Source organism: Oncorhynchus nerka, linkage group LG26 (genome assembly GCF_034236695.1).
Source record: "Oncorhynchus nerka isolate Pitt River linkage group LG26, Oner_Uvic_2.0, whole genome shotgun sequence".
In the NCBI taxonomy this organism is placed as follows: Eukaryota; Metazoa; Chordata; class Actinopteri; order Salmoniformes; family Salmonidae; genus Oncorhynchus; species Oncorhynchus nerka.
This window is the reverse complement of record NC_088421.1, coordinates 41,921,815-41,945,063: the sequence shown is the minus strand read 5'-3', so window position 1 is coordinate 41,945,063 and position 23,249 is coordinate 41,921,815. Positions and strand designations below refer to the sequence as shown.

Here is a 23,249-nt window from a genome sequence, read left to right as displayed (position 1 = left end):
TAGTTCCTCTGGGCCCTCAGTCTGATACACTACAGTCATATAGCTAGTTCCTCTGAGCCCTCAGTCTGATACACTACAGTCATATAGCTAGTTCCTCTGGGCCCTCAGTCTGATACACTACAGTCATATAGCTAGTTCCTCTGGGCCCTCAGTCTGATACACTACAGTCATATAGCTAGTTCCTCTGGGCCCTCAGTCTGATACACTACAGTCATATAGCTAGTTCCTCTGGGCCCTCAGTCTGATACACTACAGTCATATAGCTAGTTCCTCAGTCTCAGATACACTACAGTCATATAGCTAGTTCCTCTGGGCCCTCAGTCTGTCTGATAGTTCCTCTGGGCCCTCAGTCTACACAGTCATATAGCTAGTTCCTCTGGGCCCTCAGTCTGATACACTATAGTCATATAGCTAGTTCCTCTGAGCCCTCAGTCTGATACACTACAGTCATATAGCTAGTTCCTCTGTCATATAGCTAGTTCCTCTGGGCCCTCAGTCCTCAGTCTGCTAGTTCCTCTGGGCCCTCAGTCTGATACACTACAGTCATATAGCTAGTTCCTCTGGGCCCTCAGTCTGATACACTACAGTCATATAGCTAGTTCCTCTGAGCCCTCAGTCTGATACACTACAGTCATATAGCTAGTTCCTCTGAGCCCTCAGTCTGATACACTACAGTCATATAGCTAGTTCCTCTGGGCCCTCAGTCTGATACACTACAGTCATATAGCTAGTTCCTCTGAGCCCTCAGTCTGATACACTACAGTCATATAGCTAGTTCCTCTGAGCCCTCAGTCTGATACACTACAGTCATATAGCTAGTTCCTCTGGGCCCTCAGTCTGATACACTACAGTCATATAGCTAGTTCCTCTGGGCCCTCAGTCTGATACACTACAGTCATATAGCTAGTTCCTCTGGGCCCTCAGTCTGATACACTACAGTCATATAGCTAGTTCCTCTGGGCCCTCAGTCTGATACACTACAGTCATATAGCTAGTTCCTCTGGGCCCTCAGTCTGATACACTACAGTCATATAGCTAGTTCCTCTGGGCCCTCAGTCTGATACACTACAGTCATATAGCTAGTTCCTCTGGGCCCTCAGTCTGATACACTACAGTCATATAGCTAGTTCCTCTGGGCCCTCAGTCTGATACACTACAGTCATATAGCTAGTTCCTCTGGGCCCTCAGTCTGATACACTACAGTCATATAGCTAGTTCCTCTGGGCCCTCAGTCTGATACACTACAGTCATATAGCTAGTTCCTCTGGGCCCTCAGTCTGATACACTACAGTCATATAGCTAGTTCCTCTGGGCCCTCAGTCTGATACACATAGTCATATAGCTAGTTCCTCTGGCCCTCAGTCTGATACACTACAGTCATATAGCTAGTTCCTCTGAGCCCTCAGTCTGATACACTACAGTCATAGCTAGTTCCTCTGAGCCCTCAGTCTTACACCAGTCTAGCTAGTTCCTCTGAGCCCTCAGTCTGATACACTACAGTCATATAGCTAGTTCCTCTGAGCCCTCAGTCTGATACACTACAGTCATATAGCTAGTTCCTCTGAGCCCTCAGTCTGATACACTACAGTCATATAGCTAGTTCCTCTGGGCCCTCAGTCTGATACACTACAGTCATATAGCTAGTTCCTCTGGGCCCTCAGTCTGATACACTACAGTCATATAGCTAGTTCCTCTGGGCCCTCAGTCTGATACACTACAGTCATATAGCTAGTTCCTCTGGGCCCTCAGTCTGATACACTACAGTCATATACAGTTCCTCTGGGCCCTCAGTCTGTCAGTCATAGCTAGTTCCTCTGGGCCCTCAGTCTGATACACTACAGTCATATAGCTAGTTCCTCTGGGCCCTCAGTCTGATACACTACAGTCATATAGCTAGTTCCTCTGGCCCTCAGCCCTCAGTCTGAGTTCCTCTACACTACACTACAGTCATATAGCTAGTTCCTCTGGGCCCTCAGTCTGATACACTACAGTCATATAGCTAGTTCCTCTGGGCCCTCAGTCTGATACACTACAGTCATATAGTTCCTCTGGGCCCTCAGTCTGTTCAGTCATATAGCTGGGCCCTCAGTCTGATACACTACAGTCATATAGCTAGTTCCTCTGGGCCCTCAGTCTGATACACTACAGTCATATAGCTAGTTCCTCTGGGCCCTCAGTCTGATACACTACAGTCATATAGCTAGTTCCTCTGGGCCCTCAGTCTGATACACTACAGTCTAGCTAGTTCCTCTGGGCCCTCAGTCTGATACATACAGTCATATAGTTCCTCTGGGCCCTCAGTCTGATACACTACAGTCATATAGCTAGTTCCTCTGGGCCCTCAGTCTGATACACTACAGTCATATAGCTAGTTCCTCTGAGCCCTCAGTCTGAGCTAGTTCCTCTGAGCCCTCAGTCTGATACACTACAGTCATATAGCTATTTCCTCTGAGCCCTCAGTCTGACACACTACAGTCATATAGCTAGTTCCTCTGGGCCCTCAGTCTGATACACTACAGTCATATAGCTAGTTCCTCTGGGCCCTCAGTCTGATACACTACAGTCATATAGCTAGTTCCTCTGGGCCCTCAGTCTGATACACTACAGTCATATAGCTAGTTCCTCTGGGCCCTCAGTCTGATACACTACAGTCATATAGCTAGTTCCTCTGGGCCCTCAGTCTGATACACTACAGTCATATAGCTAGTTCCTCTGGGCCCTCAGTCTGATACACTACAGTCATATAGCTAGTTCCTCTGGGCCCTCAGTCTGATACACTACAGTCATATAGCTAGTTCCTCTGGGCCCTCAGTCTGATACACTACAGTCATATAGCTAGTTCCTCTGGGCCCTCAGTCTGATACACTACAGTCATATAGCTAGTTCCTCTGGGCCCTCAGTCTGATACACTACAGTCATATAGCTAGTTCCTCTGGGCCCTCAGTCTGATACACTACAGTCATATAGCTAGTTCCTCTGGGCCCTCAGTCTGATACACTACAGTCATATAGCTAGTTCCTCTGGGCCCTCAGTCTGATACACTACAGTCATATAGCTAGTTCCTCTGGGCCCTCAGTCTGATACACTACAGTCATATAGCTAGTTCCTCTGGGCCCTCAGATCTACAGTCATATAGCTAGTTCCTCTGGGCCCTCAGTCTGATACACTACAGTCATATAGCTAGTTCCTCTGGGCCCTCAGTCTGATACACTACAGTCATATAGCTAGTTCCTCTGGGCCCTCAGTCTGATACACTACAGTCATATAGCTAGTTCCTCTGGGCCCTCAGTCTGATACACTATAGTCATATAGCTAGTTCCTCTGGGCCCTCAGTCTGATACACTACAGTCATATAGCTAGTTCCTCTGGGCCCTCAGTCTGATACACTACAGTCATATAGCTAGTTCCTCTGGGCCCTCAGTCTGATACACTACAGTCATATAGCTAGTTCCTCTGGGCCCTCAGTCTGATACACTACAGTCATATAGCTAGTTCCTCTGGGCCCTCAGTCTGATACACTACAGTCATATAGCTAGTTCCTCTGGGCCCTCAGTCTGATACACTACAGTCATATAGCTAGTTCCTCTGGGCCCTCAGTCTGATACACTACAGTCATATAGCTAGTTCCTCTGGGCCCTCAGTCTGATACACTACAGTCATATAGCTAGTTCCTCTGGGCCCTCAGTCTGATACACTACAGTCATATAGCTAGTTCCTCTGGGCCCTCAGTCTGATACACTACAGTCATATAGCTAGTTCCTCTGGGCCCTCAGTCTGATACACTACAGTCATATAGCTAGTCAGTCCTCTGGCCCTCAGTCTGATACACTACAGTCATATAGCTAGTTCCTCTGGGCCCTCAGTCTGATACACAGTACAGTCATATAGCTAGTTCCTCTGGGCCCTCAGTCTGATACACTACAGTCATATAGCTAGTTCCTCTGGGCCCTCAGTCTGATACACTACAGTCATATAGCTAGTTCCTCTGGGCCCTCAGTCTGATACACTACAGTCATATAGCTAGTTCCTCTGGGCCCTCAGTCTGATACACTACAGTCATATAGCTAGTTCCTCTGGGCCCTCAGTCTGATACACTACAGTCATATAGCTAGTTCCTCTGGGCCCTCAGTCTGATACACTACAGTCATATAGCTAGTTCCTCTGGGCCCTCAGTCTGATACACTATAGTCACTAGTCTGATACACTACAGTCATATAGCTAGTTCCTCTGGGCCCTCAGTCTGATACACTACAGTCATATAGCTAGTTCCTCTGGGCCCTCAGTCTGATACACTACAGTCATATAGCTAGTTCCTCTGGGCCCTCAGTCTGATACACTACAGTCATATAGCTAGTTCCTCTGGGCCCTCAGTCTGATACACTACAGTCATATAGCTAGTTCCTCTGGGCCCTCAGTCTGATACACTACAGTCATATAGCTAGTTCCTCTGGGCCCTCAGTCTGATACACTACAGTCATATAGCTAGTTCCTCTGGGCCCTCAGTCTGTACACTACAGTCATATAGCTAGTTCCTCTGGGCCCTCAGTCTGATACACTACAGTCATATAGCTAGTTCCTCTGGGCCCTCAGTCTGATACACTACAGTCATATAGCTAGTTCCTCTGGGCCCTCAGTCTGAGCTACACTACAGTCATATAGCTAGTTCCTCTGGGCCCTCAGTCTGATACACTACAGTCATATAGCTAGTTCCTCTGGGCCCTCAGTCTGATACACTACAGTCATATAGCTAGTTCCTCTGGGCCCTCAGTCTGATACACTACAGTCATATAGCTAGTTCCTCTGGGCCCTCAGTCTGATACACTACAGTCATATAGCTAGTTCCTCTGGGCCCTCAGTCTGATACACTACAGTCATATAGCTAGTTCCTCTGGGCCCTCAGTCTGATACACTACAGTCATATAGCTAGTTCCTCTGGGCCCTCAGTCTGATACACTACAGTCATATAGCTAGTTCCTCTGGGCCCTCAGTCTGATACACTACAGTCATATAGCTAGTTCCTCTGGGCCCTCAGTCTGATAGTTCCTCACTACACTACAGTCATATAGCTAGTTCCTCTGGGCCCTCAGTCTGATACACTACAGTCATATAGCTAGTTCCTCTGGGCCCTCAGTCTGATACACTACAGTCATATAGCTAGTTCCTCTGGGCCCTCAGTCTGATACACTATAGTCATATAGCTAGTTCCTCTGGGCCCTCAGTCTGATACACTACAGTCATATAGCTAGTTCCTCTGGGCCCTCAGTCTGATACACTACAGTCATATAGCTAGTTCCTCTGGGCCCTCAGTCTGATACACTACAGTCATATAGCTAGTTCCTCTGGGCCCTCAGTCTGATACACTACAGTCATATAGCTAGTTCCTCTGGGCCCTCAGTCTGATACACTACAGTCATATAGCTAGTTCCTCTGGGCCCTCAGTCTGATACACTACAGTCATATAGCTAGTTCCTCTGGGCCCTCAGTCTGATACACTACAGTCATATAGCTAGTTCCTCTGGGCCCTCAGTCTGATACACTACAGTCATATAGCTAGTTCCTCTGGGCCCTCAGTCTGACTACAGTCATATAGCTAGTTCCTCTGGGCCCTCAGTCAGTCATATAGCTAGTTCCTCTTCAGTCTCTGTCATATAGCTAGTTCCTCTGGGCCCTCAGTCTGATACACTACAGTCATATAGCTAGTTCCTCTGGGCCCTCAGTCTGATACACTACAGTCATATAGCTAGTTCCTCTGGGCCCTCAGTCTGATACACTACAGTCATATAGCTAGTTCCTCTGGGCCCTCAGTCTGTCTGATACACTACAGTCATATAGCTAGTTCCTCTGGGCCCTCAGTCTGATACACTACAGTCATATAGCTAGTTCCTCTGGGCCCTCAGTCTGATACACTACAGTCATATAGCTAGTTCCTCTGGGCCTCAGTCTGATACACTACAGTCATATAGCTAGTTCCTCTGGGCCCTCAGTCTGATACACTACAGTCATATAGCTAGTTCCTCTGGGCCCTCAGTCTGATACACTACAGTCATATAGCTAGTTCCTCTGGGCCCTCAGTCTGATACACTACAGTCATATAGCTAGTTCCTCTGGGCCCTCAGTCTGATACACTACAGTCATATAGCTAGTTCCTCTGGGCCCTCAGTCTGATACACTACAGTCATATAGCTAGTTCCTCTGGGCCCTCAGTCTGATACACTACAGTCATATAGCTAGTTCCTCTGGGCCCTCAGTCTGATACACTACAGTATAGCTAGTTCCTCTGGGCCCTCAGTCTGATACACTACAGTCATATAGCTAGTTCCTCTGGGCCCTCAGTCTGATACACTACAGTCATATAGCTAGTTCCTCTGGGCCCTCAGTCTGATACACTACAGTCATATAGCTAGTTCCTCTGGGCCCTCAGTCTGATACACTACAGTCATATAGCTAGTTCCTCTGGGCCCTCAGTCTGATACACTACAGTCATATAGCTAGTTCCTCTGGGCCCTCAGTCTGATACACTACAGTCATATAGCTAGTTCCTCTGGGCCCTCAGTCTGATACACTACAGTCATATAGCTAGTTCCTCTGGGCCCTCAGTCTTCCAGTCTAGCTAGTTCCTCTGGGCCCTCAGTCTGATACACTACAGTCATATAGCTAGTTCCTCTGGGCCCTCAGTCTGATACACTACAGTCATATAGCCCTAGTTCCTAGTTCTGGGCCCTCAGTCTGATACACTACAGTCATATAGCTAGTTCCTCTGGGCCCTCAGTCTGATACACTACAGTCATATAGCTAGTTCCTCTGGGCCCTCAGTCTGATACACTACAGTCATATAGCTAGTTCCTCTGGGCCCTCAGTCTGATACACTACAGTCATATAGCTAGTTCCTCTGGGCCCTCAGTCTGATACACTACAGTCATATAGCTAGTTCCTCTGGGCCCTCAGTCTGATACACTACAGTCATATAGCTAGTTCCTCTGGGCCCTCAGTCTGATACACTACAGTCATATAGCTAGTTCCTCTGGGCCCTCAGTCTGATACACTACAGTCATATAGCTAGTTCCTCTGGGCCCTCAGTCTGATACACTACAGTCATAGCTAGTTCCTCTGGGCCCTCAGTCTGATACACTACAGTCATATAGCTAGTTCCTCTGGGCCCTCAGTCTGATACACTACAGTCATATAGCTAGTTCCTCTGGGCCCTCAGTCTGATACACTACAGTCATATAGCTAGTTCCTCTGGGCCCTCAGTCTGATACACTACAGTCATATAGCTAGTTCCTCTGGGCCCTCAGTCTGATACACTACAGTCATATAGCTAGTTCCTCTGGGCCCTCAGTCTGATACACTACAGTCATATAGCTAGTTCAGTCTCTGGGTTCCTCCCTCAGTCTGATACACTACAGTCATATAGCTAGTTCCTCTGGGCCCTCAGTCTGATACACTACAGTCATATAGCTAGTTCCTCTGGGCCCTCAGTCTGATACACTACAGTCATATAGCTAGTTCCTCTGGGCCCTCAGTCTGATACACTACAGTCATATAGCTAGTTCCTCTGGGCCCTCAGTCTGATACACTACAGTCATATAGCTAGTTCCTCTGGGCCCTCAGTCTGATACACTACAGTCATATAGCTAGTTCCTCTGGGCCCTCAGTCTGATACACTACAGTCATATAGCTAGTTCCTCTGGGCCCTCAGTCTGATACACTACAGTCATATAGCTAGTTCCTCTGGGCCCTCAGTCTGATACACTACAGTCATATAGCTAGTTCCTCTGGGCCCTCAGTCTGATACACTACAGTCATATAGCTAGTTCCTCTGGGCCCTCAGTCTGATACACTACAGTCATATAGCTAGTTCCTCTGGGCCCTCAGTCTGATACACTACAGTCATATAGCTAGTTCCTCTGGCCCTCAGTCTGATACCTCAGTCTGAGTTCCTCTGGGCCCTCAGTCACTACAGTCATATAGCTAGTTCCTCTGGGCCCTCAGTCTGATACACTACAGTCATATAGCTAGTTCCTCTGGGCCCTCAGTCTGATACACTACAGTCATATAGCTAGTTCCTCTGGGCCCTCAGTCTGATACACTACAGTCATATAGCTAGTTCCTCTGGGCCCTCAGTCTGATACACTACAGTCATATAGCTAGTTCCTCTGGGCCCTCAGTCTGATACACTACAGTCATATAGCTAGTTCCTCTGGGCCCTCAGTCTGATACACTACAGTCATATAGCTAGTTCCTCTGGGCCCTCAGTCTGATACACTACAGTCATATAGCTAGTTCCTCTGGGCCCTCAGTCTGATACACTACAGTCATATAGCTAGTTCCTCTGGGCCCTCAGTCTGATACACTACAGTCATATAGCTAGTTCCTCTGGGCCCTCAGTCTGATACACTACAGTCATATAGCTAGTTCCTCTGGGCCCTCAGTCTGATACACTACAGTCATATAGCTAGTTCCTCTGGGCCCTCAGTCTGATACACTACAGTCATATAGCTAGTTCCTCTGGGCCCTCAGTCTGATACACTACAGTCATATAGCTAGTTCCTCTGGGCCCTCAGTCTGATACACTACAGTCATATAGCTAGTTCCTCTGGGCCCTCAGTCTGATACACTAGTCATATAGCCTCTGGGCCCTCAGTCTGATACACTACAGTCATATAGCTAGTTCCTCTGGGCCCTCAGTCTGATACACTACAGTCATATAGCTAGTTCCTCTGGGCCCTCAGTCTGATACACTACAGTCATATAGCTAGTTCCTCTGGGCCCTCAGTCTGATACACTACAGTCATATAGCTAGTTCCTCTGGGCCCTCAGTCTGATACACTACAGTCATATAGCTAGTTCCTCTGGGCCCTCAGTCTGATACACTACAGTCATATAGCTAGTTCCTCTGGGCCCTCAGTCTGATACACTACAGTCATATAGCTAGTTCCTCTGGGCCCTCAGTCTGATACACTACAGTCATATAGCTAGTTCCTCTGGGCCCTCAGTCTGATACACTACAGTCATATAGCTAGTTCCTCTGGGCCCTCAGTCTGATACACTACAGTCATATAGCTAGTTCCTCTGGGCCCTCAGTCTGATACACTACAGTCATATAGCTAGTTCCTCTGGGCCCTCAGTCTGATACACTACAGTCATAGCTAGTTCCTCTGGGCCCTCAGTCTGATACACTACAGTCATATAGCTAGTTCCTCTGGGCCCTCAGTCTGATACACTACAGTCATATAGCTAGTTCCTCTGGGCCCTCAGTCTGATACACTAGTTCCTCTGGGCCCTCAGTCAGTATAGCTAGTTCCTCTGGGCCCTCAGTCTGATACACTACAGTCATATAGCTAGTTCCTCTGGGCCCTCAGTCTGATACACTACAGTCATATAGCTAGTTCCTCTGGGCCCTCAGTCTGATACACTACAGTCATATAGCTAGTTCCTCTGGGCCCTCAGTCTGATACACTACAGTCATATAGCTAGTTCCTCTGGGCCCTCAGTCTGATACACTACAGTCATATAGCTAGTTCCTCTGGGCCCTCAGTCTGATACACTACAGTCATATAGCTAGTTCCTCTGGGCCCTCAGTCTGATACACTACAGTCATATAGCTAGTTCCTCTGGGCCCTCAGTCTGATACACTACAGTCATATAGCTAGTTCCTCTGGGCCCTCAGTCTGATACACTACAGTCATATAGCTAGTTCCTCTGGGCCCTCAGTCTGATACACTAGCTAGTCATATAGCTAGTTCCTCTGGGCCCTCAGTCTGATACACTACAGTCATATAGCTAGTTCCTCTGGGCCCTCAGTCTGATACACTACAGTCATATAGCTAGTTCCTCTGGGCCCTCAGTCTGATACACTACAGTCATATAGCTAGTTCCTCTGGCCCTCAGTCTGATACACTACAGTCATATGCTAGTTCCTCTGGGCCCTCAGTCTGATACACTACAGTCATATAGTTCCTCTGAGCCCTCTAGTTCCTCTGGGCCCTCAGTCTGATACACTACAGTCATATAGCTAGTTCCTCTGGGCCCTCAGTCTGATACACTACAGTCATATAGCTAGTTAGCCTCTGGGCCCTCAGTCTGATACACTACAGTCATATAGCTAGTTCCTCTGGGCCCTCAGTCTGATACACTACAGTCATATAGCTAGTTCCTCTGGGCCCTCAGTCTGATACACTACAGTCATATAGCTAGTTCCTCTGGGCCCTCAGTCTGATACACTACAGTCATATAGCTAGTTCCTCTGGGCCCTCAGTCTGATACACTACAGTCATATAGCTAGTTCCTCTGGGCCCTCAGTCTGATACACTACAGTCATATAGCTAGTTCCTCTGGGCCCTCAGTCTGATACACTACAGTCACACTAGTTCCTCTGGGCCCTCAGATACACTCAGTATAGCTAGTTCCTCTGGGCCCTCAGTCTGATACACTACAGTCATATAGCTAGTTCCTCTGGGCCCTCAGTCTGATACACTACAGTCATATAGCTAGTTCCTCTGGGCCCTCAGTCTGATACACTACAGTCATATAGCTAGTTCCTCTGGGCCCTCAGTCTGATACACTACAGTCATATAGCTAGTTCCTCTGGGCCCTCAGTCTGATACACTACAGTCATATAGCTAGTTCCTCTGGGCCCTCAGTCTGACACACTACAGTCATATAGCTAGTTCCTCTGGGCCCTCAGTCTGATACACTATAGTCATATAGCTAGTTCCTCTGGGCCCTCAGTCTGATACACTACAGTCATATAGCTAGTTCCTCTGGGCCCTCAGTCTGATACACTACAGTCAGTTCCTCTGGGCCCTCATAGCTAGTTCCTCTGGGCCCTCAGTCTGATACACTACAGTCATATAGCTAGTTCCTCTGGGCCCTCAGTCTGATACACTACAGTCATATAGCTAGTTCCTCTGGGCCCTCAGTCTGATACACTACAGTCATATAGCTAGTTCCTGGGCCCTCAGTCTGATACACCCTCAGTCTGGCCCTCAGTCTGACTACAGTCATATAGCTAGTTCCTCTGGGCCCTCAGTCTGATACACTACAGTCATATAGCTAGTTCCTCTGGGCCCTCAGTCTGATACACTACAGTCATATAGCTAGTTCCTCTGGGCCCTCAGTCTGATACACTACAGTCATATAGCTAGTTCCTCTGGGCCCTCAGTCTGATACACTACAGTCATATAGCTAGTTCCTCTGGGCCCTCAGTCTGATACACTACAGTCATATAGCTAGTTCCTCTGGGCCCTCAGTCTGATACACTACAGTCATATAGCTAGTTCCTCTGGGCCCTCAGTCTGATACACTACAGTCATATAGCTAGTTCCTCTTCAGTCTGATACACTGGGTTCCTCTGGGCCCTCAGTCTGATACACTACAGTCATATAGCTAGTTCCTCTGGGCCCTCAGTCTGATACACTACAGTCATATAGCTAGTTCCTCTGGGCCCTCAGTCTGATACACTACAGTCATATAGCTAGTTCCTCTGGGCCCTCAGTCTGATACACTACAGTCATATAGCTAGTTCCTCTGGGCCCTCAGTCTGATACACTACAGTCATATAGCTAGTTCCTCTGGGCCCTCAGTCTGATACACTACAGTCATATAGCTAGTTCCTCTGGGCCCTCAGTCTGATACACTACAGTCATATAGCTAGTTCCTCTGGGCCCTCAGTCTAGTTCCTCTGGGCCCTCAGTCTGATACACTACAGTCATATAGCTAGTTCCTCTGGGCCCTCAGTCTGATACACTACAGTCATATAGCTAGTTCCTCTGGGCCCTCAGTCTGATACACTACAGTCATATAGCTAGTTCCTCTGGGCCCTCAGTCTGATACACTACAGTCATATAGCTAGTTCCTCTGGGCCCTCAGTCTGATACACTACAGTCATATAGCTAGTTCCTCTGGGCCCTCAGTCTGATACACTACAGTCATATAGCTAGTTCCTCTGGGCCCTCAGTCTGATACACTACAGTCATATAGCTAGTTCCTCTGGGCCCTCAGTCTGATACACTACAGTCATATAGCTAGTTCCTCTGGGCCCTCAGTCTGATACACTACAGTCATATAGCTAGTTCCTCTGGGCCCTCAGTCTGATACACTACAGTCATATAGCTAGTACAGTCATATAGTTCCTCTGGGCCCTCAGTCTGATCCTCTGGGCCCTCAGTCTGATACACTACAGTCATATAGCTAGTTCCTCTGGGCCTCAGTCTGATACACTACAGTCACTAGTCATAGCTAGTTCCTCTGGGCCCTCAGTCTGATACACTACAGTCATATAGCTAGTTCCTCTGAGCCCTCAGTCTGATACACTACAGTCATATAGCTAGTTCCTCTGGGCCCTCAGTCTGATACACTACAGTCATATAGCTAGTTCCTCTGGGCCCTCAGTCTGATACACTACAGTCATATAGCTAGTTCCTCTGGGCCCTCAGTCTGATACACTACAGTCATATAGCTAGTTCCTCTGGGCCCTCAGTCTGATACACTACAGTCATATAGCTAGTTCCTCTGGGCCCTCAGTCTGATACACTACAGTCATATAGCTAGTTCCTCTGGGCCCTCAGTCTGATACACTACAGTCATATAGCTAGTTCCTCTGGGCCCTCAGTCTGATACACTACAGTCATATAGCTAGTTCCTCTGGGCCCTCAGTCTGATACACTACAGTCATATAGCTAGTTCCTCTGGGCCCTCAGTCTGATACACTACAGTCATATAGCTAGTTCCTCTAGCTCAGTTCCTCTAGCTAGTTCCTCTGGGCCCTCAGTCTGATACACTACAGTCATATAGCTAGTTCCTCTGGCCCTCAGTCTGATACACTATAGTCATATAGCTAGTTCCTCTGGGCCCTCAGTCTACACTACAGTCATATAGCTAGTTCCTCTGGGCCCTCAGTCTGATACACTACAGTCATATAGCTAGTTCCTCTGGGCCCTCAGTCTGATACACTACAGTCATATAGCTAGTTCCTCTGGGCCCTCAGTCTGATACACTACAGTCATATAGCTAGTTCCTCTGGGCCCTCAGTCTGATACACTACAGTCATATAGCTAGTTCCTCTGGGCCCTCAGTCTGATACACTACAGTCATATAGCTAGTTCCTCTGGGCCCTCAGTCTGATACACTACAGTCATATAGCTAGTTCCTCTGGGCCCTCAGTCTGATACACTACAGTCATATAGCTAGTTCCTCTGGGCCCTCAGTCTGATACACTACAGTCATATAGCTAGTTCCTCTGGGCCCTCAGTCTGATACACTACAGTCATATAGCTAGTTCCTCTGGGCCCTCAGTCTGATACACTACAGTCATATAGCTAGTTCCTCTGGGCCCTCAGTCTGATACACTAGTCATATAGCTAGTTCCTCTGGGCCCTCAGTCTGATACACTACAGTCATATAGCTAGTTCCTCTGGGCCCTCAGTCTGATACACTACAGTCATATAGCTAGTTCCTCTGGGCCCTCAGTCTGATACACTACAGTCATATAGCTAGTTCCTCTGGGCCCTCAGTCTGATACACTACAGTCATATAGCTAGTTCCTCTGGGCCCTCAGTCTGATACACTACAGTCATATAGCTAGTTCCTCTGGGCCCTCAGTCTGATACACTACAGTCATATAGCTAGTTCCTCTGGGCCCTCAGTCTGATACACTACAGTCATATAGCTAGTTCCTCTGGGCCCTCAGTCTGATACACTACAGTCATATAGCTAGTTCCTCTGGGCCCTCAGTCTGATACACTACAGTCCTCTATCAGCTAGTTCCTCTGGGTTCCTCTGGGCCCTCAGTCTGATACACTACAGTCATATAGCTAGTTCCTCTGGGCCCTCAGTCTGATACACTACAGTCATATAGCTAGTTCCTCTGGGCCCTCAGTCTGATACACTACAGTCATATAGCTAGTTCCTCTGGGCCCTCAGTCTGATACACTACAGTCATATAGCTAGTTCCTCTGGGCCCTCAGTCTGATACACTACAGTCATATAGCTAGTTCCTCTGGGCCCTCAGTCTGATACACTACAGTCATATAGCTAGTTCCTCTGGGCCCTCAGTCTGATACACTACAGTCATATAGCTAGTTCTCTCTGGGCTACCTCAGTCTGGGCCCTCAGTCTACACTACAGTCATATAGCTAGTTCCTCTGGGCCCTCAGTCTGATACACTACAGTCATATAGCTAGTTCCTCTGGGCCCTCAGTCTGATACACTACAGTCATATAGCTAGTTCCTCTGGGCCCTCAGTCTGATACACTACAGTCATATAGCTAGTTCCTCTGGGCCCTCAGTCTGATACACTACAGTCATATAGCTAGTTCCTCTGGGCCCTCAGTCTGATACACTACAGTCATATAGCTAGTTCCTCAGCCCTCAGTCTGATACACTACAGTCATATAGCTAGTTCCTCTGGGCCCTCAGTCTGATACACTACAGTCATATAGCTAGTTCCTCTGGGCCCTCAGTCTGATACACTACAGTCATATAGCTAGTTCCTCTGGGCCCTCAGTCTGATACACTACAGTCATATAGCTAGTTCCTCTGGGCCCTCAGTCTGATACACTACAGTCATATAGCTAGTTCCTCTGGGCCCTCAGTCTGATACACTACAGTCATATAGCTAGTTCCTCTGGGCCCTCAGTCTGATACACTACAGTCATATAGCTAGTTCCTCTGGGCCCTCAGTCTGATACACTACAGTCATATAGCTAGTTCCTCTGGGCCCTCAGTCTGATACACTACAGTCATATAGCTAGTTCCTCTGGGCCCTCAGTCTGATATACACTACAGTCATATAGCTAGTTCCTCTGGGCCCTCAGTCTGATACACTACAGTCATATAGCTAGTTCCTCTGGGCCCTCAGTCTGATACACTACAGTCATATAGCTAGTTCCTCTGGGCCCTCAGTCTGATACACTACAGTCATATAGCTAGTTCCTCTGGGCCCTCAGTTACACTACAGTCTGTTCCTCTGGGCCCTCAGTCTGATACACTACAGTCATATAGCTAGTTCCTCTGGGCCCTCAGTCTGATACACTACAGTCATATAGCTAGTTCCTCTGGGCCCTCAGTCTGATACACTACAGTCATATAGCTAGTTCCTCTGGGCCCTCAGTCTGATACACTACAGTCATATAGCTAGTTCCTCTGGGCCCTCAGTCTGATACACTACAGTCATATAGCTAGTTCCTCTGGGCCCTCAGTCTACAGTCATATAGCTAGTTCCTCTGGGCCCTCAGTCTGATACACTACAGTCATATAGCTAGTTCCTCTGGGCCCTCAGTCTGATACACTACAGTCATATAGCTAGTTCCTCTGGGCCCTCAGTCTGATACACTACAGTCATATAGCTAGTTCCTCTGGGCCCTCAGTCTGATACACTACAGTCATATAGCTAGTTCCTCTGGGCCCTCAGTCTACAGATACACTACAGTCATATAGCTAGTTCCTCTGGGCCCTCAGTCTGATACACTACAGTCATATAGCTAGTTCCTCTGGGCCCTCAGTCTGATACACTACAGTCATATAGCTAGTTCCTCTGGGCCCTCAGTCTGATACACTACAGTCATATAGCTAGTTCCTCTGGGCCCTCAGTCTGATACACTACAGTCATATAGCTAGTTCCTCTGGGCCCTCAGTCTGATACACTACAGTCATATAGCTAGTTCCTCTGGGCCCTCAGTCTGATACACTACAGTCATATAGCTAGTTCCTCTGGGCCCTCAGTCTGATACACTACAGTCATATAGCTAGTTCCTCTGGGCCCTCAGTCTGATACACTACAGTCATATAGCTAGTTCCTCTGGGCCCTCAGTCTGATACACTACAGTCATATAGCTAGTTCCTCTGGGCCCTCAGTCTGATACACTACAGTCATATAGCTAGTTCCTCTGGGCCCTCAGTCTGATACACTACAGTCATATAGCTAGTTCCTCTGGGCCCTCAGTCTGATACACTACAGTCATATAGCTAGTTCCTCTGGGCCCTCAGTCTGATACACTACAGTCATATAGCTAGTTCCTCTGGGCCCTCAGTCTGATACACTACAGTCATATAGCTAGTTCCTCTGGGCCCTCAGTCTGATACACTACAGTCATATAGCTAGTTCCTCTGGGCCCTCAGTCTGATACAGTCTGATACACTACAGTCATATAGCTAGTTCCTCTGGGCCCTCAGTCTGATACACTACAGTCATATAGCTAGTTCCTCTGGGCCCTCAGTCTGATACACTACAGTCATATAGTTAGTTCCTCTGGGCCCTCAGTCTGATACACTACAGTCATATAGCTAGTTCCTCTGGGCCCTCAGTCTGATACACTACAGTCATATAGCTAGTTCCTCTGGGCCCTCAGTCTGATACACTACAGTCATATAGCTAGTTCCTCTGGGCCCTCAGTCTGATACACTACAGTCATATAGCTAGTTCCTCTGGGCCCTCAGTCTGATACACTACAGTCATATAGCTAGTTCCTCTGGGCCCTCAGTCTGATACACTACAGTCATATAGCTAGTTCCTCTGGGCCCTCAGTCTGATACACTACAGTCATATAGCTAGTTCCTCTGGGCCCTCAGTCTGATACACTACAGTCATATAGCTAGTTCCTCTGGGCCCTCAGTCTGATACACTACAGTCATATAGCTAGTTCCTCTGGGTCCCTCAGCTAGTTCCTCTGAGTCTACACTACAGTCATATAGCTAGTTCCTCTGGGCCCTCAGTCTGATACACTACAGTCATATAGCTAGTTCCTCTGGGCCCTCAGTCTGATACACTACAGTCATATAGCTAGTTCCTCTGGGCCCTCAGTCTGATACACTACAGTCATATAGCTAGTTCCTCTGGGCCCTCAGTCTGATACACTACAGTCATATAGCTAGTTCTCTGGGCCCTCAGTCTGATACACTACAGTCATATAGCTAGTTCCTCTGGGCCCTCAGTCTGATACACTACAGTCATATAGCTAGTTCCTCTGGGCCCTCAGTCTGATACACTACAGTCATATAGCTAGTTCCTCTGGGCCCTCAGTCTGATACACTACAGTCATATAGCTAGTTCCTCTGGGCCCTCAGTCTGATACACTACAGTCATATAGCTAGTTCCTCTGGGCCCTCAGTCTGATACACTACAGTCATATAGCTAGTTCCTCTGGGCCCTCAGTCTGATACACTACAGTCATATAGCTAGTTCCTCTGGGCCCTCAGTCTGATACACTACAGTCATATAGCTAGTTCCTCTGGGCCCTCAGTCTGATACACTACAGTCATATAGCTAGGCCCTCTCTGGGCCCTCAGTCTGATACACTACAGTCATATAGCTAGTTCCTCTGGGCCCTCAGTCTGATACACTACAGTCATATAGCTAGTTCCTCTGGGCCCTCAGTCTGATACACTACAGTCATATAGCTAGTTCCTCTGGCCCTCAGTCTGATACACTACAGTCATATAGCTACAGTCTGATACACTACAGTCTAGTTCCTCTGGGCCCTCAGTCTGATACACTACAGTCATATAGCTAGTTCCTCTGGGCCCTCAGTCTGATACACTACAGTCATATAGCTAGTTCCTCTGGGCCCTCAGTCTGATACACTACAGTCATATAGCTAGTTCCTCTGGGCCCTCAGTCTGATACACTACAGTCATATAGCTAGTTCCTCTGGGCCCTCAGTCTGATACACTACAGTCATATAGCTAGTTCCTCTGGGCCCTCAGTCTGATACACTACAGTCATATAGCTAGTTCCTCTGGGCCCTCAGTCTGATACACTACAGTCATATAGCTAGTTCCTCTGGGCCCTCAGTCTGATACACTACAGTCATATAGCTAGTTCCTCTGGGCCCTCAGTCTGATACACTACAGTCATATAGCTAGTTCCTCTGGGCCCTCAGTCTGATACACTACAGTCATATAGCTAGTTCCTCTGGGCCCTCAGTCTGATACACTACAGTCATATAGCTAGTTCCTCTGGGCCCTCAGTCTGATACACTACAGTCATATAGCTAGTTCCTCTGGGCCCTCAGTCTGATACACTACAGTCATATAGCTAGTTCCTCTGGGCCCTCAGTCTGATACACTACAGTCATATAGCTAGTTCCTCTGGGCCCTCAGTCTGATACACTACAGTCATATAGCTAGTTCCTCTGGGCCCTCAGTCTGATACACTACAGTCATATAGCTAGTTCCTCTGGGCCCTCAGTCTGATACACTACAGTCATATAGCTAGTTCCTCTGGGCCCTCAGTCTGATACACTACAGTCTAGCTAGTTCCTCTGGGCCCTCATACACTACAGTCATATAGCTAGTTCCTCTGGGCCCTCAGTCTGATACACTACAGTCATATAGCTAGTTCCTCTGGGCCCTCAGTCTGATACACTACAGTCATATAGCTAGTTCCTCTGGGCAGTCCTCAGTCTGATAGCTAGTTCCTCACTAGTCAGTCATATAGCTAGTTCCTCTGGGCCCTCAGTCTGATACACTACAGTCATATAGCTAGTTCCTCTGGGCCCTCAGTCTGATACACTACAGTCATATAGCTAGTTCCTCTGGGCCCTCAGTCTGATACACTACAGTCATATAGCTAGTTCCTCTGGGCCCTCAGTCTGATACACTACAGTCATATAGCTAGTTCCTCTGGGCCCTCAGTCTGATACACTACAGTCATATAGCTAGTTCCTCTGGGCCCTCAGTCTGATACAGTCATATAGCTAGTTCCTCTGGGCCCTCAGTCTGATACATACAGCTAGTTCCTCTGGGCCCTCAGTCTGATACACTACAGTCATATAGCTAGTTCCTCTGGGCCCTCAGTCTGATACACTACAGTCATATAGCTAGTTCCTCTGGGCCCTCAGTCTGATACACTACAGTCATATAGCTAGTTCCTCTGGGCCCTCAGTCTGATACACTACAGTCATATAGCTAGTTCCTCTGGGCCCTCAGTCTGATACACTACAGTCATATAGCTAGTTCCTCTGGGCCCTCAGTCTGATACACTACAGTCATATAGCTAGTTCCTCTGGGCCCTCAGTCTGATACACTACAGTCATATAGCTAGTTCCTCTGGGCCCTCAGTCTGATACACTACAGTCATATAGCTAGTTCCTCTGGGCCCTCAGTCTGATACACTACAGTCATATAGCTAGTTCCTCTGGGCCCTCAGTCTGATACACTACAGTCATATAGCTAATTCCTCTGAGGGTGAGCCCTCACAGTCATGGAAGAAGGTGATTTTCCCCTTTTAGCCTACTATGTAAAGCGCTTTCAGTACCTCCTTTAGCCTACTACCTCAGTTGGTAGAAAGAATTGGTAGAAAGGCCCTATATAAATAAATCAAATCCAATCACATACAGTATTTCAAAGCAAATAGCATTGGACACCAGCACGCACGTGCCTCACGAGAGCCAGGGAAAAAAGCGATTTGACTCGCGTGCCCTTACACTCTTAATCCGGGGCCCCGGATGAGATGATGGAGTAGGCTGGTCTGTGAATGAGGGTGGGGTGAGAGGAGGGGGGCGAGAGGAAGTGACAGTGGGCTGGGCTTGGAGTGGGAATGTGGGAGGGGTAGAGTTAGGGGATTTGCGTGGACCGACAGCTGGGCGGAGAAACGGGCTATTTCAGGATGGGGATTTATATGTTTGGTTGCTACCTCAAACCCCGGGAGAGCTCGAGTTTGCTGCCCTATCAATGACTATAATCTCTCATTTTTTTTGTCACCTAAACAGACGATCAATTGATCACTTTTTAATATTCTATTTTAAACCGTATATGGTAATTTATTATGTAGATTATCTACCGGTTTAAATGAACATGAAATTGTGTTTTCTCACAGGTTTTTCCTTCCGTAACGCTGCATTTGTTTAGGCCATGCTGTTGTAAACATATATAAAACATGTAAACGATATTAATAATGGGCTAATAATAATAAAATAAAGAAAACGTGAGATTTCTGAAATCTTCAAAACGTTTGGAGTTATGCTTCGATTCAGGATTTCGACAGGAGGCTGCAGGAGCTTTAAAATGCCAATTTTTTCGACACCTATTTTATAGCCTTTAGTTTAGCAGTGACTCCTGCCTGAGTGTCCAGTCGACCGACGGAGAATCCGTCTGACAAAATAACCTGTAGGCCTAGTCGACCCACGGAAGTTCGTCTGGCTGGAGCTGGAGCACCGCGATACATTTAATTATCCAATAAATGCAATCAATCAATTAATACACCTGGCAAAAGTTATTGGAAAGACCTCTATTGATTTGACAATATTTCCAATTTTAATCACAGCCTAAATATCCCAATGAGTTAATTCCAAGCTAAAATGATGGACATTTAGTCTAATGTGATGAAATGTTCATGTTGAAAGATGATTTTGTGCAAACACATCTATAAATCTGGTCCTCATAACAATGACTAGGGCTTTTTATTTTATTGTAGGCCTATTTGAACGCCATATGGCTTTTTTTAGGAATACATTTCAAAGTTACTAAATAAAATAGATTGGAAACATGATTTATTAAACAAGTGGATGCACGTGACCACTGCATTTGCATAGCGAAAAGCTAGGCCTATAATCCGCACCTGTAGTTGCAGGGGAAGTTTAAAATCCCTTTCCAACTATGTACATGTTCAGAGCCATTGCAACGAACCGTCAGGTTGAATGTAAAACCACTTGATTGAACACGCGACAATTAGGATGGCGATGGGTATTGTATGACTGTCTTTCTGAGTGTCCTGTCTGTCTGTCTGTCGATGTTTCGGTCTGTCATCGGCACCGGGGACCATCCATGTTACATGAGGCTAATCTGATTCTCTCTATTCCTTTCCACTTGGACAACCTTCTCAATCGGCCAGTGCGCGTCAATTACGCACGAAAACATTATGTAATCACACCTCTCAGAGCAACACAGGTCCCAGATACCGCACGCACTCTCTGCTGAAACCAAGAGTGGCACATCTCACCTGAACGCCAAGACCGAAACAATCTAGGTAGCCTACAATACAAGGTTTGGGGGCAATTCGAATTTAATTTAAAGCAGTTCATTTAGGAAGTGAAATTTAAAAAAATGGTACTTCTGAAATAAATAGGTACTTTCCAGTTTATTGAGAAGACACTGAAAATGTATGCCCTTTTCAAATAATTGAATTGGACTTTCAGTTTAATTCCTGAATTGACTGCATTCAGTTCGAATTGACCCCAACCCGGCTACAATCAATTTACATCAACACATTTCGACTGGAGTATTGAACAATGTTATACAGCCCATCCGAATCGAATTTCATAACATACACGCTCTCGATTTGTTTGAGTTTTTCTAGTTTTCTAGTGATAATGCCCACCCCATCTCTGGATGCACACCAGATGTTGCCATTTTTCTGTTGCCCCTGAGCGCACACTGTCCAAACGAGTCCAGGTGCCCCTGAGCGCACACTGTCCAAACGAGTCCAGGTGCCCCTGAGCGCACACTGTCCAAACGAGTCCAGGTGCCCCTGAGCGCACACTGTCCAAACGAGTCCAGGTGCCCCTGAGCGCACACTGTCCAAACGAGTCCAGGTGCCCCTGAGCGCACACTGTCCAAACGAGTCCAGGTGCCCCTGGGCGCACACTGTCCAAACGAGTCCAGGTGCCCCTGAGCGCACACTGTCCAAACGAGTCCAGGTGCGCCTGAGCGCACACTGTCCAAACGAGTCCAGGTGCCCCTGAGCGCACACTGTCCAAACGACTCCAGGTGCCCCTGAGCGCACACTGTCCAAACGAGTCCAGGTGCCCCTGAGCGCACACTGTCCAAACGAGTCCAGGTGCCCCTGAGCGCACACTGTCCAAACGAGTCCAGGTGCGCCTAGCATACAGCGCGCGTCACTGAGATCCAGGTATCGACCGTGGCGCTACATTGTCTGAAAGTGCCATTTCTTTTTAGTCACTTTCACGAACAGTTGCCCTTTTGGGCTTTGAATATCACCAATAAAAGTTATAGGGTGGTAAGAATTGGGAATGGGTAGCAGATGGTGATCAATTACCGAAGCCTATAGAAAAAGCTATTTTCAACAAACGGTTTACATAAAAATAAGGCAAGCCATAAGCGATTCTTAAGAAGTTAAGGAGGTACCTGTGTATCTTTCCCAGATTCTTGGCTGCAACCGCCTTAAACCTGTCTGGTCGGATCTCCATCCTCGCGACTCCCCGATCCAGCCGGTGTGCTATCCCGCGCGCACTCCAGCTCTAAGCGCAGTCCTTCTCTTTCTCTCTCTCTCTCTCTTACACACTCCATCAGTACATCCCTACCACTTCTTGCGCTCCTATACACAACAGAAATTGCTTGTCATAAAATGTATATTTCTAAATACAATAGCCAACATTTAGATGTAGCCTAGTCTAGCCTATAGGCAGGCCTATCTTTATTATTGCGCCCATTCGGAAGTGACTTTTCTTTCACAGGATAGTTTACACTTCCCTCTCGAAACAACATTGTTAGAGCTCTTATCCAATTTCGAGTAGCCTAGGCCTATTCTCTGCATATATTAAAGCCAAGGCTGCCATTTTAAATTATTTTAATCAATTGACATGATAAAAGTAATAAACATCGTTTTGTCGCCATGTGATTAAAAAACACGATACTAAAACTTTTGTCATCCACTTATTTTTGACACGCACTGCCTCGTGACCAGTCTCTCCACTCATGCTGCCATCTGGCGGCCACTTACTTTCACATTAGATGGCGACAGTGGTTAAAAGTTTCCGCCCCTTTTCCCCCTCAATTTTCGCCTAAAATGACATACCCAAATCTAACTGCCTGTATCTCAGGACCTGAACCAAGGATATGCATATTCTTGATACAATTTTAAAGGAAACACTTTGACGTTTGTGGAAATGTAGAATGACTGTAGGAGAATATAACACATTCGATCTGGTAAAAGATAATACAAAGAAAAAATAACCTTTTTTTTGTACCATCATCTTTGAAATGGAAGAGAAAGGCCATAATGTATTATTCCAGCTCAGGCGCAATTTAGATTTTTGCCATTAGATGGCAGCAGTGTATGTGCAAAGTTTTAGACTGATCCAATGAACCATAGCATGTCAGTTCAAAATGTTTTATCAAGACTGCCCAAATGTGCCTAATTGGTTTATTAATCACTTTTCAAGTTCATAACTGTGCATTCTCCTCAAACAACAGCATGGTATTCTTTCCCTGTAATAGCTACTGTAATGGAACAGTACAGCTAAGCTTTCTGCCAATATCAGATATGTCTATGTCCTGGGAAATGTTCTTGT

At 47.1% G+C, this 23,249-nt stretch overlaps 1 pseudogene; it reads right to left on the bottom strand.

The window, feature by feature from the left end:
• Positions 1-22,401, bottom strand: part of LOC135559545 (vesicular glutamate transporter 1-like) — an 88,751-nt pseudogene extending 66,350 nt beyond the window's left edge.
• Positions 22,402-23,249: the final 848 nt, after the last annotated feature.